Genomic DNA, 13,953 nt, shown 5'->3' with positions numbered 1-13,953 from the left:
AAAATTATGTTATTACTCACAAATATTGTTGGGGCCAAAATATGAAGCAGTACATAAGATGAACAGGTCTGATGGACATTAAATCAAATTCCATACGATGTCCGATGAGAACGCTCATTCGACCTGTGTTGAAATTCACACGCATAGATTCACAGAGCGATTTATAATTTTAATTTTGTTCACGAATTTTTATACGGACCTCACGATCCAAAATAGAATATCATACTGAATTTAGGGCCTGTTCGGACGAATCACTGTTCATGTGGAAAAAAAAAATTCAATTCAACTGAATTTTTTTTTTCCCCACGAGAACAGTGTTTTTCAGTTCAATTCCTGTGCCCATGCCCATTCCAGTGCCGATGCTCATCAGATACTATTTGCTCCCATTATGAAACTGTAGTGAGGAAAAAGCCACACATTCAGTTAATTAGGTAATAAATTTTTGTGACCAACAAATACCTAAACCTGTGCATAGCTACTTAGCTAGGTCCACTTTGTCTCAGTGCATATTTATAGAAAGGAATCAATTTGGAGATTGGTAATATTTAATTTTAGTGAATGGTATCAGAAGTCTCCCATCCAATTACCACTTGTGCAATTACACTTGAAAAAATCTCTCTAAATTTGCCTTTCCATGATTGGAAATCAGATAAACCGAACTATTAAAATTAATGATTTGGTTACTTATATGGTATGGAAAAAAAGAATTCTATCTTTCTGAATCTTTGCAAATATTTTAATATATTTTGAAAAATAAAAAAATTGGTTGAGCACCTCTTTATGCTCCTCATCTCCACCAAATTAGTTTTAGTTGTCAATTATTTTTCCTAAATTTGTCTCAATTGAAAGGTGTACAGACATATGAAAAGACAACTTCTCTGGTGCCAGCTGCACCATCACCATGTATTCTTTCTTACTGGAAATATGAGGAAATAAGCTTCTTTCAGTACTGGTCTTAGTGTGATATCTTGTTTCTTTTCTTCCAATAGAAAGAGATATTTATGTTCAGTAAAGAAATGTAAAATATACCTAAATTGCCAGACAAAATATTTATTACATCCTTTAAATATAATATATTTTCTGAAGCTTTTAAATTTCTTCTTCTCTTATTTTCAGAAATTCTAACAAAAGGAACTTGTTTTAATTATGGTTGCTCCTTATCCATTAATAAACAAAATAAAAGCAGCACCTCTAGTAAGAGCAAAATTAAAAAAATAATTACCACCGGAACACTGTCAGATGGCCTTTCTTCATTTCAACGCCCAGTTGGCCTGGTAAAAAAAAAAAAAGTAAAACAAAAAAGAAGAAGAAAAAAAATGATCTTTCTTCTGTATTGTTTTGTGTATATTTTTTTTCCCATAATTAAATATACCAACTTTTCCTATTGAGGATGAGCCGAAATTTTTAAATATACCATACCCAAAAAAGATAAATCAAAACCACTATGGTTTTTGAAAATTTCGAATTTTGACACGGACGCATCCCCAAGGTGTGGCCACCTTTTTGCAAGCCACATCTAGGCGATGCGGCCACTCTTTTTTTTTTTTCGTTCAGATTGAATTGCCACACGAGAAGGAGACCCCAAAAACAAAAAAATGGGCCACATCCACAGAAAAGTGGCCGCATCTAGGCAATGTAGCTGTGTCAAAATTGAAATTTTCAAAAACCGTGATGGTTTGATTTATCTTTTTTGGAGTTATGGTATATTTAAAATTTTTGGGAGGATGAGGGACAAAAAAGGGTTTAAAAGATAAAAACGGTTTGAGTGAGTTTGATTTGAAAAGGCCCTGACCTAGACATGGAAAGCCCACATTAAAACAAGCGGTTTGTTGGCACCTTCAAATTTGTGGGATCCAAAACCAGTTTGAAAGGGACATCAGCTGTACTGGTCCTTCGCTAAGGAAACATTGCAGGAACAGAGAATTGAAAGCACACCTTCTCCCTCAGGTATTGAATGGTAGCTCACACGTCCTTTGGTGGTTGTTCTTTTCAAACCCACACACACACACACACATTCTCTTTAGTGAGGTGTTTTTGTTTTGGTCCGTGTATTAACTGTCCAAACTTATTCACTGTACGTGTCATACTTTACACTAGATAAAGCACAACACAATTTAATTGGGAAAACAAAAAATCAATTACGTAAATGAATTCAATTGCTTCGTATAAGATGCACCAGGAAAATTGCGTTAATGGTCTGATAATCATTACAAATTTGCTTTAGTTTACAGAAGAGCTACCCACTACCTCACTATTCTTATCCATGTAGAGTTACAGAAATAAAATAAAAGGCTAAAATCAAGAAAGCGAAAGGCTTGGAAAATTGAATTCTAGTAGAAATGTTACAATAAATTAAAGAGAAAAACAAAAGCAGAATAAAAATGAAACAACCGGAAAATTACAACCTCATCTCCATTTTTCTTGCAAGTCCTGTTTCTTGGACATGGCCCACATGACTAAAATTGCCACTACCACGACAACTACAGTGAGGATAAGAAGCACGTAACTGAACTCATCAGTAAGTGAGTCGTAAGTGCGAGATGGCGCGATTCTAGTGTAAAAAGGTCAACACCATAGGAGAAAACATGTGTAGTGGATTCTAGGTTTGCAGGGAAAGATATTATGCCTCTCAGGTCTCCCACTTGGAGAGTGTGAGTCACATATGACTATAAAATTATTCGAGAAATAAAAATGATGTCAGAACAAAAATATGAGAAACAGAAATGATGTCAGCATGAGACCTAATAATTTTCAACATGTTAAGTGAGGCTACGGTACTTTGCATAGTTTATAACAGTCCATACTGTGGATCCATATTCTCCACTTGCAAATTCCAAACAATTGATCCGAACTGTTCAACATGATCTCCATATAACAATGTACTTGTAGATCAAATTTTACTTTTTTTAGTAGTTTTTTACTATTTTTCTAGGTAGGTAGAAAATCACTTGATAGAAAAATTCTAAACCATTCAAAAGTAGTGATTTTCTATCTATCTAAAAAAATAGTAAAGAGATTCTAAAAAACTGTAAAATTAAGCCTGCAAGTACATTTTCATATGGAGATCATGTTGAATGGTTCAGAATCGACTATTTGGACTTTGGAAACGAAAATATTGATCCGTAGTACGGACCAATCTGCGCTATGCATAGTCCCCAACTTGTTTGGGACTAAAGCCTTGGTGGTTGTTGTTGTTGTTTATTTAATGGGGGTCTGGTCGAAATTTATGGTCCCTAAGAATTGGCACCAGTTTGTGATCTTGGCATGAGAGAAGAGTAAAAGATGAAGAAAAGATAACAATGTAATAGAAAAGAAAACCTGAGGGATAATAGGCAAGGTATCAGTTAAAGGAATTATGCCCTCTTCTTTCTCTTCTTGCGATGGATCAGCAGTACGGCGTGGGTCCAAGAACCGTTTATCAAGTGCCAATACCTGATAATTTGCAAATATCAAAAGGGAATATTTGTTTTTTTTTTTAACAAAAGCAAAAATTACTCTTGCTTCAAGCAAAAAGCTTTTTGTTGCACTAGTCATCCAGTTAAAGGGTAATAGATTATACCTGATCACCAATGGTGCCGATCAAGATTTGCTTGGAAGTGATTCCCCTTGCTGTTGTAGTTACAGCAATTGTTTTTACAGAGTGTGTGAAAAAATATGACTGGGACTTTGTGGTGACCTCAGGACGTGAGTAAGATGTTATAGGTGCTGTTAAGTTGTGTTTTCCCAACACCAGCTTCATCAAATCCTTGTTATCCTGTTTAAAAATGATAATAGCATAAATTCAACTACATTTGCTTGTTACTTTTTGTCTTATTTAATTGAACAATTGTTGGTCTGAAGAGAAGATTCAGTCGAGCCGAGTCCTTTGCAAAATAGCAAAAGTTAAGTTAACAAGACATCATTTTTTTTTCAGTTCAAGACAAATTGGGTTTAATGGTGGTTATTTTTCAAATTTTTTCACATCAAGCATTCTTAATATATCAGCTAAAGTGGGTTAAATATAAATACTGATGCATCATTGCAAAATAAACTTCATTGCTTAGTTAGACAAAGGAAGCTTAACTGGGCTTAATTTTAACCTAGTTGCATGACAACTCGAATATTTCATATGAGGTAGATTTTAGGAAGCCAACGTGATAACATAGTAAGAAATAAAAACAAATAAATAAACAAGTATTTACAGCACGGGAGTGGTCATAGATCTCAATAACGGTCATTTCGTATCTATGTGCTCTCAGATTGAAGTAATGATACACCACCCAATTTTCACTCACAACCTGACATGGATTTCACAATTGAGTACATGTATTCTCTATTAGTAATTATAAAATGATGGCATTCAACATGGTGACAGTCCAAACTTATGCCGGTATGAGCATAGTATTTGACTTTAAACAGTAGTTGCAATGCCTGGGAGAACATATGGTGTTAGTACTGGTACCATCCATACCTTGTAACTCCACACAAGCCAATTGGTAAAACTTTGAAAAAAAAAGAGAGAAATAAATGAAGGAACAAAAGAAAGACAATACACACACGCGCACACACACTTTGTAACCAGACTTTGCAATGTGTTTTTTTCTCAATAAATAGCCAACACATATCAGATAAGCATGACGATGAAACACATACCGCATGGACCGGGCCTTGGGCTCCTTGGTGGGTCACTCGGTGGAGAATCCACCCAGTGACTGTGTCAATCAGGTATGCGACCAGCGATGCCTCGTCAGGCCCAGCAGATCCGATTCATCCTGTTACTTTTGGTGAAACGGTGGCAACAAATAGTATGTTCTTTGATATGTACTTGTACATCACATCTTGATTTGTCATTATCTTGGCTTGCGTGTGCACCACCTAACATATACATTATACAAATGAGTCTCTCAGATATGGTATAAGGATATAACAGAAAGCACCTGGTGATTTTCAGAAAAGTGTAAAAATTGCACAAGAAAAAAGTGGAGTAAAATGGTTAGAAAAGTATCTCTCATTCTGTCTCCTCTCTGCGCCCAGCAGACATGTAATGCAAATCAAAAAGTTCTATAAAGAGTACAGAAGAATACAATTTTCACAATTGCGTTTTGTAAGAGTTAATAAAAACTGCATTAAATCTTCTAAAAAAGCCCATCTTTAATAAAATCCGCATTTAATCTTCATTAGAGAAAAAACTGTATTTCACGTAATGTTTCAATAAAATTCAATTGACAGTCTTTTCACCAAGCCGCAAGGCGTAACAGATTTTGATGGATTTCAACTTTATAATGCAGAATGTTTTTTATATCATCAAAGATGTAGAATGTCCACTTTGAAAAGAGGGTACCATTAATTAATTTTAAAGAAGATTGAAAGGAAAAAAAAAAAAAAAAGAGAGAGAGGAAAAACCTCTGTCATCTTTCTTCTGGCGGTCGCAACAATCCTCTCGCTATCCGAAGGGAAAACAAGAGACCGCAATTCTCTTGTACTAAAGCAGTATTCATCAGATGATCCAGTGCCATGTCCTTCTTTAAAGGCATATCCCTTGACAACCCCTTTTGCATTATCAACCTTGTAGTAGTACATATTTGCCATCTCACCAATAAACACGTTCAAGGAATCCGAACTCCTCGGATACAAATGCGCATTTAAATCATTGTCGATTATAAGGTGAAGCTTCTGCTCTGATGAATCTGCCAGAGGCAATGGTACCACCTCAGATATAGAATGATCAAGAATCAGGGTTTCCAGCTCCTTCCCCGAGTAAGAGTCGACAATGGAGAGGAATCCATGAGACTCTAAACCGGGCCCACATCGACCGACCAATAAAACTGAGGGATTTTCTTGCAGAGCATTGTGGTGAGGAACACGCCAGTTGCGCAGAGTTAAAACAGAGGGCGAAGGGCAGCGTTGGGACTGGAGAAGAGGGGTCAATAGATGGGATCACACAATCCGGCCATCTCCAGTGTGGAGGGCATAGACCTTACCGGATCGGGTTAGAACAATTATCAACTTTCTGAACCCGTTATGGTCCCTTGTCATCTTATTTCTCCCTGAACTTTTGAGATGCATTGCTTGGATGGCACCCATGTCATCGGGAGTTGCCAACATTAGGGTTCCTTTTAGTTTTAGCATATGTCCCTAAATTAAATTAAAAAACAAAAAATGGAAACATCATATAAGATTATTACTACTAGAAAGCTTGATCAATAAGACCAGTCTCAACCTTTGAGCAGTTTCCATATAGAATAAACCAGTTATTGTACAGTTAATAATTTAAGATAGTGGATATTAATAATGTGTCAGCCAAGATATCAGTGTACTTCATATGTACTTTTCAATTTCTCGTTTGTTCCCTGTTAATTGCTCATTTGAGGTTTTAGACACAAATCAAAGTAAAGTTGTGAAAAATTCCTCAGCATCTAATGGGACATTTTCATGTGTACCCTACAAAAATTTAACATGTATGCCACTGCAAAATATCATACATGCACCTACAGAGCATAAGAATCATAAGATGTTATCCAAGAAAAAAGATGAAAAATACTATACAACCCTCCCCTCCTTTACATTAGATGTTCAAACATATGTATAATTTAGATATTCTAAAGAAATTATGTTTTCAAAGGGAAATATAAGATATATTCTATCTTTTTTGCAGATGTATGTATGGCATTTTAAAGTATTCAGGGGCAATATCACATATATTTTGCATGACAAGCATTCCATGTAATGCCCAAAGCCCGGAAAACATCACATGAACCCTCTAATCCTATTTTCCGGTTTTTGAACAATTAATTTTTCCGGTTCAACGCTGGTTCAAAAACCATGCTCACTGAGTTATTCGGATGATCAGAATACTTAATTCATCTAAGATGAATACTACCTGATGTCAAGCTGAACACTAAAGATGGTAACAACCACGGTAGCAACAATATTCTTGGTATATCAGGTCCCTTCTTAAATTAATGTACCATGGTTCAAGGTAGTACTAAGAACAATAATTAATGTATCATAGGTGCATTTAAAAATGCGACTTAAAATAATGCACTAAGAACGATAATTAATGTATCACAGGTGCATTTAAAAAAAACTAACACCTTGAGCCACTCCAAGAGGGTATGCTCCACCTCGACAACCGAGACACCTTCCTTCTCCACTGGTAGCTCTGCTGGAACAGCATCAGAAATCGAGGCGAGGCCATCCTCTCTGCTCCAGACTACCGCCCCTTGTTGCACCAGCAAAAGAGACTCATCCTCCATCACAATCAAAGCTCTAAACCCGTGTGATTTATCGGTTCTCAAATAATTATTCAAGAACGCACTCTTGACACTCCCCGTGTTCCTCTATTTGGATAGCTTCAGTGAGAAATTATCTGCCGTTGATTTGTACTTGGAAATTTATAGCGTTGCTTGAATGGTGCACTACTGCAAAGGCTTGCTCTTCTTCAGAGAGGGTTAGGCTGTCACTCACAATCCCGGTTTGATCTGATTTTTCAATCAGTACAAGTTCATTATCTCCTTTTACTCTTACAAAGGAAACACTTGAAGGAGTTTTAACTACAAAAATGTCATTTAATTTGGTTGGAATCAAGTCAGCGGTGCCAGAGAAGTCTTTAGCAATGCCTGAGAGAGGCTTATGATGGTGAGTTATGGCTCCATCGGTGAATTTAATGAGAATTAGGCTGGATCTGGTTGAGTCTAACACTACAAGCGAGTCACTGGAAATGACTGATATTTCACTGGAGAGATCAACTGGAGAAGATTGAGTAGCATGCTTTAGCAATTCTCCTCTTTTAGCATTGAGGTGATATACAGCAATCTGTGAGGTATCAATAAAGCCAATTGCATAGATGGTATCACTCTCTGGAGGCTGAAAAACATGCTTCAGCTTTAATCTACATGAAAATATAACAAATCAATAGTTAATTTAAAAATAAACTAAAGGGAAGCTGAAAAAACATGGTGAAAGAAGCCGGTTAAAATAATTGGATCGAGTACAAACTAAACATAACAGATGATCAAAAGGGAACTTTAATTTTATATATGTAGAGTATTAGATTGATGGATTATCTGTAAAATGATGTTTAAAAATTAGTAATAACCTTACTATAGCAAATTAAGAGAAGTATTAATCTATGTAGCCACTAACCTATCTTTTTTTTTCTTGTTTGTTTCCAGAGAGGTTGGATACCAGTATTGTCCTCGCTCTCTGTCCTTTTTCCTTATACCGGTTGGCTTTCTAGATGTGCTTCCAAAGTGACCTTGGATGCCTCATTTCTTGCTAACTGGTCACTTAATTATTCGGCAACAAGGTCCTCCACCTTAGACATGACTTCTCTCGCCATTCCAAACACATACCTATTGCTTTGTCGTCCTGTGCTGTTATAGAAAAAATGTCATTGAGTGTCCTCAACAAAGAACTATAACGCATTGCCATATGAACTTCAGATTTGATCTCATTGTCATCATAATCAAGTTGAATCGCGTAATTGAAAGATGCATCTTCTTTTTGACAATCTTGACAATTGATCTAGCAATGACGATATTATCAGTACAAAGTTCATTAAAGGGTATCAATATAATTGTTTAGATTCTATGTTGACCCCTATTATATAAAAGTTTGTTCAATCAAGCAACATGGCGCTTTAAATAACACATTACAAATTGCCTAACTAGGTCATGTATCTGCATACTACATATTTTGTAGTAAAGACTGTCAGGGGGATTATTGTTTGCGATTTCACAAAACGAATATCTGTTGTAGGTGAGCAAAATTATTTTTCTCTAAAGTTCTCTAGTATTGCGTATATAAATTAGCAAGTAAAACCGAGTCTTTGAATTTCTTTCTTTTTCTCTATTGATAGGAACTTTTCAACTGTATACGGATTTGCTTCAATTTTCAGTTTGCATCATGATCTCCTTGTCAATTATTGACAAAAAAAATTGATTAGTAATGAATTTTCTAACCTGTTGGTGCGGATGCACCTGCGGTAGGAGAAGTAGGAGTGGCTTCCAAGATATGTGGAGTCGAGAAAAGATATCACAAAGATGGTGAGATTAGGGTTGAGGAGAGAGAGCACAGAGATGGCGCCGGCAGTAGTCGAGGAGGGAGAGTCCAAAGAGAAGGACCTGGCCGCCGGCCGGTGGGGTCGAGGAGGGTTGGTGCGGATGTGAGTTCTACTTTGTTTTGGCATGAGAGAAGCAAAGAAAGGAGAGACGAAGTAATGAAGCGGGTCCGAGAGAGGGTCTGAAAAAGAGATCCGTTAATCCAGAGAAAAAACAAAAAATTGAGATCGAAGAAAATCGAACGGTAGAGACAGACCATCGAACCGAGTCTGGTCCGATGGGCAGTGAATTCACGCCCCCCCGTCCCTTCTATTACTGGCTCGTAGATGGAATCAGAAAACAGAGATCGAATCGGCGATAACTGGTCAACGAACCGGACCAGAATAACAGCCTCGTTCGGTTTGGGCCAGGCCTAAATTTAGGCTAGTAATCAAGAAAACAGAGATTGAACCGGACCAGGCCAGACTAGCGGATCGGCCCGGTATGGCTTGCACTAAATGGGCCAGGGCCCAAATCCATGCATCGGTTTGAGAAAATGGGCTGAAGGTTATTTATTTACTCCATTTTCCTTTTATCAGCCCATCAGGTAACTACCCAGGTAGTGCAAGTTATAAATCTGGACCGTTCTTTTAACGTGGCACGAATCTTAAAGCAGACCCCGATAGTCTCAATAGGCCCCGGATTGGATTTGGACTGGCTGGGATTAATTTGGGCCGTACGTTGTTTTCAATTGTACCTCAGGTATCTGGAGGACACAGACTTCTTAGACCAATGTACATCATTATCGAAATATTACTAATTTTATTATCAAAATTGTTCAAATTTTACTAGCACAAATCTTAAAGAAATCTCAAATTGGCTCGAATTCGAATCGGATGATCCGGATTGAAATTCAAACTTGGCATTATCTCAAAGGATTTAGACTCATTAATTATTAGACGCTTCCCTTTGCAAGAGGGAAATAATAAAGGCTCCTTTAATTATTTATTGGGTCTAATTAAATCTTGTAAAGTAGGTCCTAAGCATATAAGATTTCCAAAGTAATCTATAATCTAGATTAGCATGGAATAAAGCAAAACCTTGATACCCTAATAGGAAAATCTATAAATTTTATAATATAGCCCTCCGTTTGTCTACATGCCATTAGCTCTTAGACTCTGCTTTGCTGACTGTTAATGGATGTAAGCATGATGTCATAATGGAAATTAAGTAGAAAATATTTATGCAGACACTGTTTGGTGCAAATATTGAAAATTTCAAGTACTAAATCATTCTGTGACACGTGTCAAATATAATCATTAAAAAACAAATCTAGAGAGAAAGAAAATCTCAGTATGGGGCTAGTTCACTTCCGCAACTTGTACCCAGATTAGAGGGCCTTGTAAGAGGGAAGTGGAGAACAGCTTTGGAAAAATAACATCTATTTTCCTCCAACGGGAACAATTTTTTTCATTTACATGTGAATTTTATCCCTTGTAGCAAAAAAGTAAAATAAGAAAATGAGTTAATGATACATCTTGTGAACCTTTATTAAGTAACTACAAAAAAAAAATACTGTAATTACAATCCATAGACATCAATCTCGAGAAATCAATTCTAAATTAGAAAAAAATAAACATATGTATGATGAGACGAGCTTGTTTTCTATAGTTTTACCTTGTGTTGTAAACATGTAAATTTAGACTGATTAATCGGTCGATTAGTTGTTGGTGGTAACCAAACTGTTACATATTTTTTTCAATTATTTCCAATTATTCCTGATTAATCATTTGGCAGTACCCTGTCCGTCCGATAACTGCATACCGTTATTTACAACACTGGTTTTACATATTTAGGGCTTGTTCGGCAGAAGTAAAAAAAAATATTGTTCAAGTGGGAAAAGAAAATTCACTCAGACTAATTTTTTTTTTCCCATATGAACAGTAAAGATCAGTTCAAGAATTTTGCAACCCATTTCTATTCATATTCCCTTTAGGTCGGCTGAACAGGCCCTTACATTGTTTTGTAAGTAGGAGGCAAATGTGGGTGCAAAATGGAGTGAAATAGTAGCAGGTTGTTAGATGTGGGTCAGTGGGTCAACGGGGGTGAGACCAAACAAAAGTAGGAGCGGGAGAGAGAAGAAGAGAAAGAGAGAGCATCGACACTGGTCCCACCTTTGTTTGTTTTTTCAAGTGGGACCCACTGTCCTCTATCATCAGCGTACCTTTAGCAAATGGCGGAGCACGCTTGGCCCCACTGCCTTGTGGGGTCCACCTCAATCTGGAAGGTCAATCTTTTCCTTTACCCCCTCCACTTCTGAAAATTTTTCTCTTTCTTTTAATCATTACTTTCTTTGTATTTTCCTATCTTTTCAACGTAGATATTGGGAGACATACTTTTGGCAAAATGTAGTGTACTTTTCTGTATCTGTATCTGTTCTGTTCAGATCATTTTTTGTTTTTGTTTTGGATAATACTGTATTCTGACACTTGTTATACATGCTTTTCTGTGGATGCCATTTAGTTATAGCACAAGTTCAGCTAATTGATTTAAGAGGAGGGATTCATTTATGCAGGAATTTTTTTAATATTTATTAAGCCGCTTTGAAAATCTGGGTGAACAGTAAAATTAGTAAAAATTTCTGGACCGCTGGATCGGCGATTTTCAAAGTGGCTTAATAAATAGTAAAAAAATTCCAAAAAATGTAAAATTTGGTCTCCAAGCACATTTCAATATGGAGATCATGTTGAGCTGTTCGGATCGACATTTTGAACTTTAAAATCGCAAAATATGAGCGTAAAGTAAAATAGTCGCTTTACTTCGCAACTCACCTTTGCCCAACTCTCTCTCTCTCTATATATAGAGTAGGCTAATGTCCTTTCAGTAGCATATGGGCCGAAATACACACGGTCCAAATTTAAAATTTCAAAATTCAAAAAGTCGATCTGAACCGTTCATCTTGTTCTCCATATTAATATGTGCTTGGAGACCAAATTTTACATTTTTCTGAATTTTTTTACTATTTATTAAGCCACTTTGAAAATCGCTGATCCAACGGTTGATCAGCGATTTTCAAAGTGGCTTAATAAATAGTAAAAAAATTCATAAAAATGTAAAATTTGGTCTCCAAGCACATATTAATATGGAGAACAAGATGAACGGTTCAGATCGATTTTTTGGATTTTGAAATTTCAAATTTGGACCGTGTGTATTTCGGCCCATATGCTACCGAAAGTACATTAGCCTATCTATCTCTCTCTCTCTCTCTCTCTCTCTCTCTCTCTATATATATATATATAGGGCCCAGCTAAATTGCTGCCGGCAGCATTTCAGCGGAGGTGTTGCCGAGACTATATTTAGTCGTGTGATGTTCAAACAACAAATCCAAATCATTAGATGTTTAATCTATATTAAAATCTACTTGGAGACCAAATTTTACATTTTTTGGAATTTTTTTACTATTTATTAAGCTGGTTTGAAAACCGTTGTTTTCAATGCTGCAGAAATTTATTGAAAACAGCGGTTTTCAAACCAGCTTAATAAATAGTAAAAAAATTCCAAAGAATGTAAAATTTGGTCTCCAAGTAGATTTTAATATAGATTAAACATCTAACGGTTTGAATTTGTTGTTTGAACATCACACGACTAAATATAGCCCCGGCAGCACCTCCGCTGAAATGCTGCCGGCAGCAATTTAGCCGGACCCTATATATATAGCTATGTTGAAAACAAGTTACAAGAAGAAGCCTCCGGAGTAATGATTGGAGGCAAATTAAATGGTACAATTTAAAAAGAAAAGGTAGGTTTACAAATGACAAACACAAATGCCTCCGACAGAGATCTCCATATATTAAGATGTACGGATCCTCAATCTTTCAAACTTTGTAACTCACACCACCATTAGTTATACTTATATATCATATATTCCTCCTAGCTAGCTTCCTTAAATCAGGGAAAATGGTCTCATCACAAACTTTTCTCCTTAATAATGTATATTTATATTTATATTTTCTGTACATATTTTTGTTAGGTTATTTAGGTAGAAGCTTTTATCAGCACAACTGCACAAGCTCTTTGTATATCCAGGGGCTGTTCTACATATAGACAAGCAACCACATGCAATGGCTGCTGGTGCATTGATTGAGCACTTACTAGAATTGAACTATATATATATTGGAGCAAAGTTTTTAAGTGGGTTGGCTTTAATTCCTCATCAGTTGCAGAGGTGGAGTCAGAAAATTGAGATTGAGCTAGGGTCTGAAGTAATGTAATTTAACTATTTGAGTAAAACTAGGGTGTGATGTGCTCACCAAGAGGAGTTGGTGAGCACATCTTTAAAATGCTATCGGATTAACTTCAAATGACAAATCTAAACCGTTGAAATCCATCTATTTCGTGAGTGATGCATGTACATGCAAAAATTTTGAAGTTTCAAATTCATTTAGCACATGGTCAAGCGATAAAAAAAATGAATATTTAATTTATAGGTTATCTTTTTTAATTATTTTATGTATTTATTTTTCATCATTTTTTTAACCGTCTGATCATGTACTAAATAAATTCAAAACATTAAGTTTTTTGCATTTACATACATTACTCACGAAGTACATAGATTTCAACAATTTAGATTCGTCGTTTGAAGTCAATCCGATTGTCTTTTGGAGGTGTGCTCATCAACCCTTATTGGTGAGCACATCATACTCTAGTTTTGCACATGTAATTTTATATTATAAGGGTCGCTGAAAAATATATATTACTATATGAAACAATTACAGAGCTTATTAGACAAAATTATAGATTTTCAATTTATAGGCATGTATTACTCTATATATATGTTCCTGGTCTACTGTACAGAATTCATTGAATGGTTCATGCAAAATTGGAAATGAATTCATTTTAAGTTCAACTTTGTATCAATACAATTAGTCATATA

At 35.9% G+C, this 13,953-nt stretch overlaps 1 pseudogene across 1 annotated transcript; it reads right to left on the bottom strand.

The window, feature by feature from the left end:
• Positions 1 to 2,163: 2,163 nt before the first annotated feature.
• LOC144568691 (uncharacterized) lies at positions 2,164 to 9,169 on the bottom strand (annotated as a pseudogene). Its single transcript, XR_013515713.1, has 8 exons — positions 8,943 to 9,169; positions 7,074 to 7,870; positions 5,383 to 6,114; positions 4,633 to 4,854; positions 4,182 to 4,277; positions 3,560 to 3,754; positions 3,319 to 3,432; positions 2,164 to 2,666 (listed from the first exon to the last, which is right to left on the bottom strand). The product of XR_013515713.1 is annotated as an uncharacterized LOC144568691 (transcript).
• Positions 9,170 to 13,953: the final 4,784 nt, after the last annotated feature.

The sequence above is a fragment of the Carex rostrata genome, chromosome 17 (assembly GCF_964058835.1).
Source record: "Carex rostrata chromosome 17, lpCarRost1.2, whole genome shotgun sequence".
Taxonomy (NCBI): domain Eukaryota; kingdom Viridiplantae; phylum Streptophyta; class Magnoliopsida; order Poales; family Cyperaceae; genus Carex; species Carex rostrata.
The sequence above is the reverse complement of the archived record's forward strand: the minus strand, read 5'-3'. Positions and strand labels throughout refer to the sequence as shown.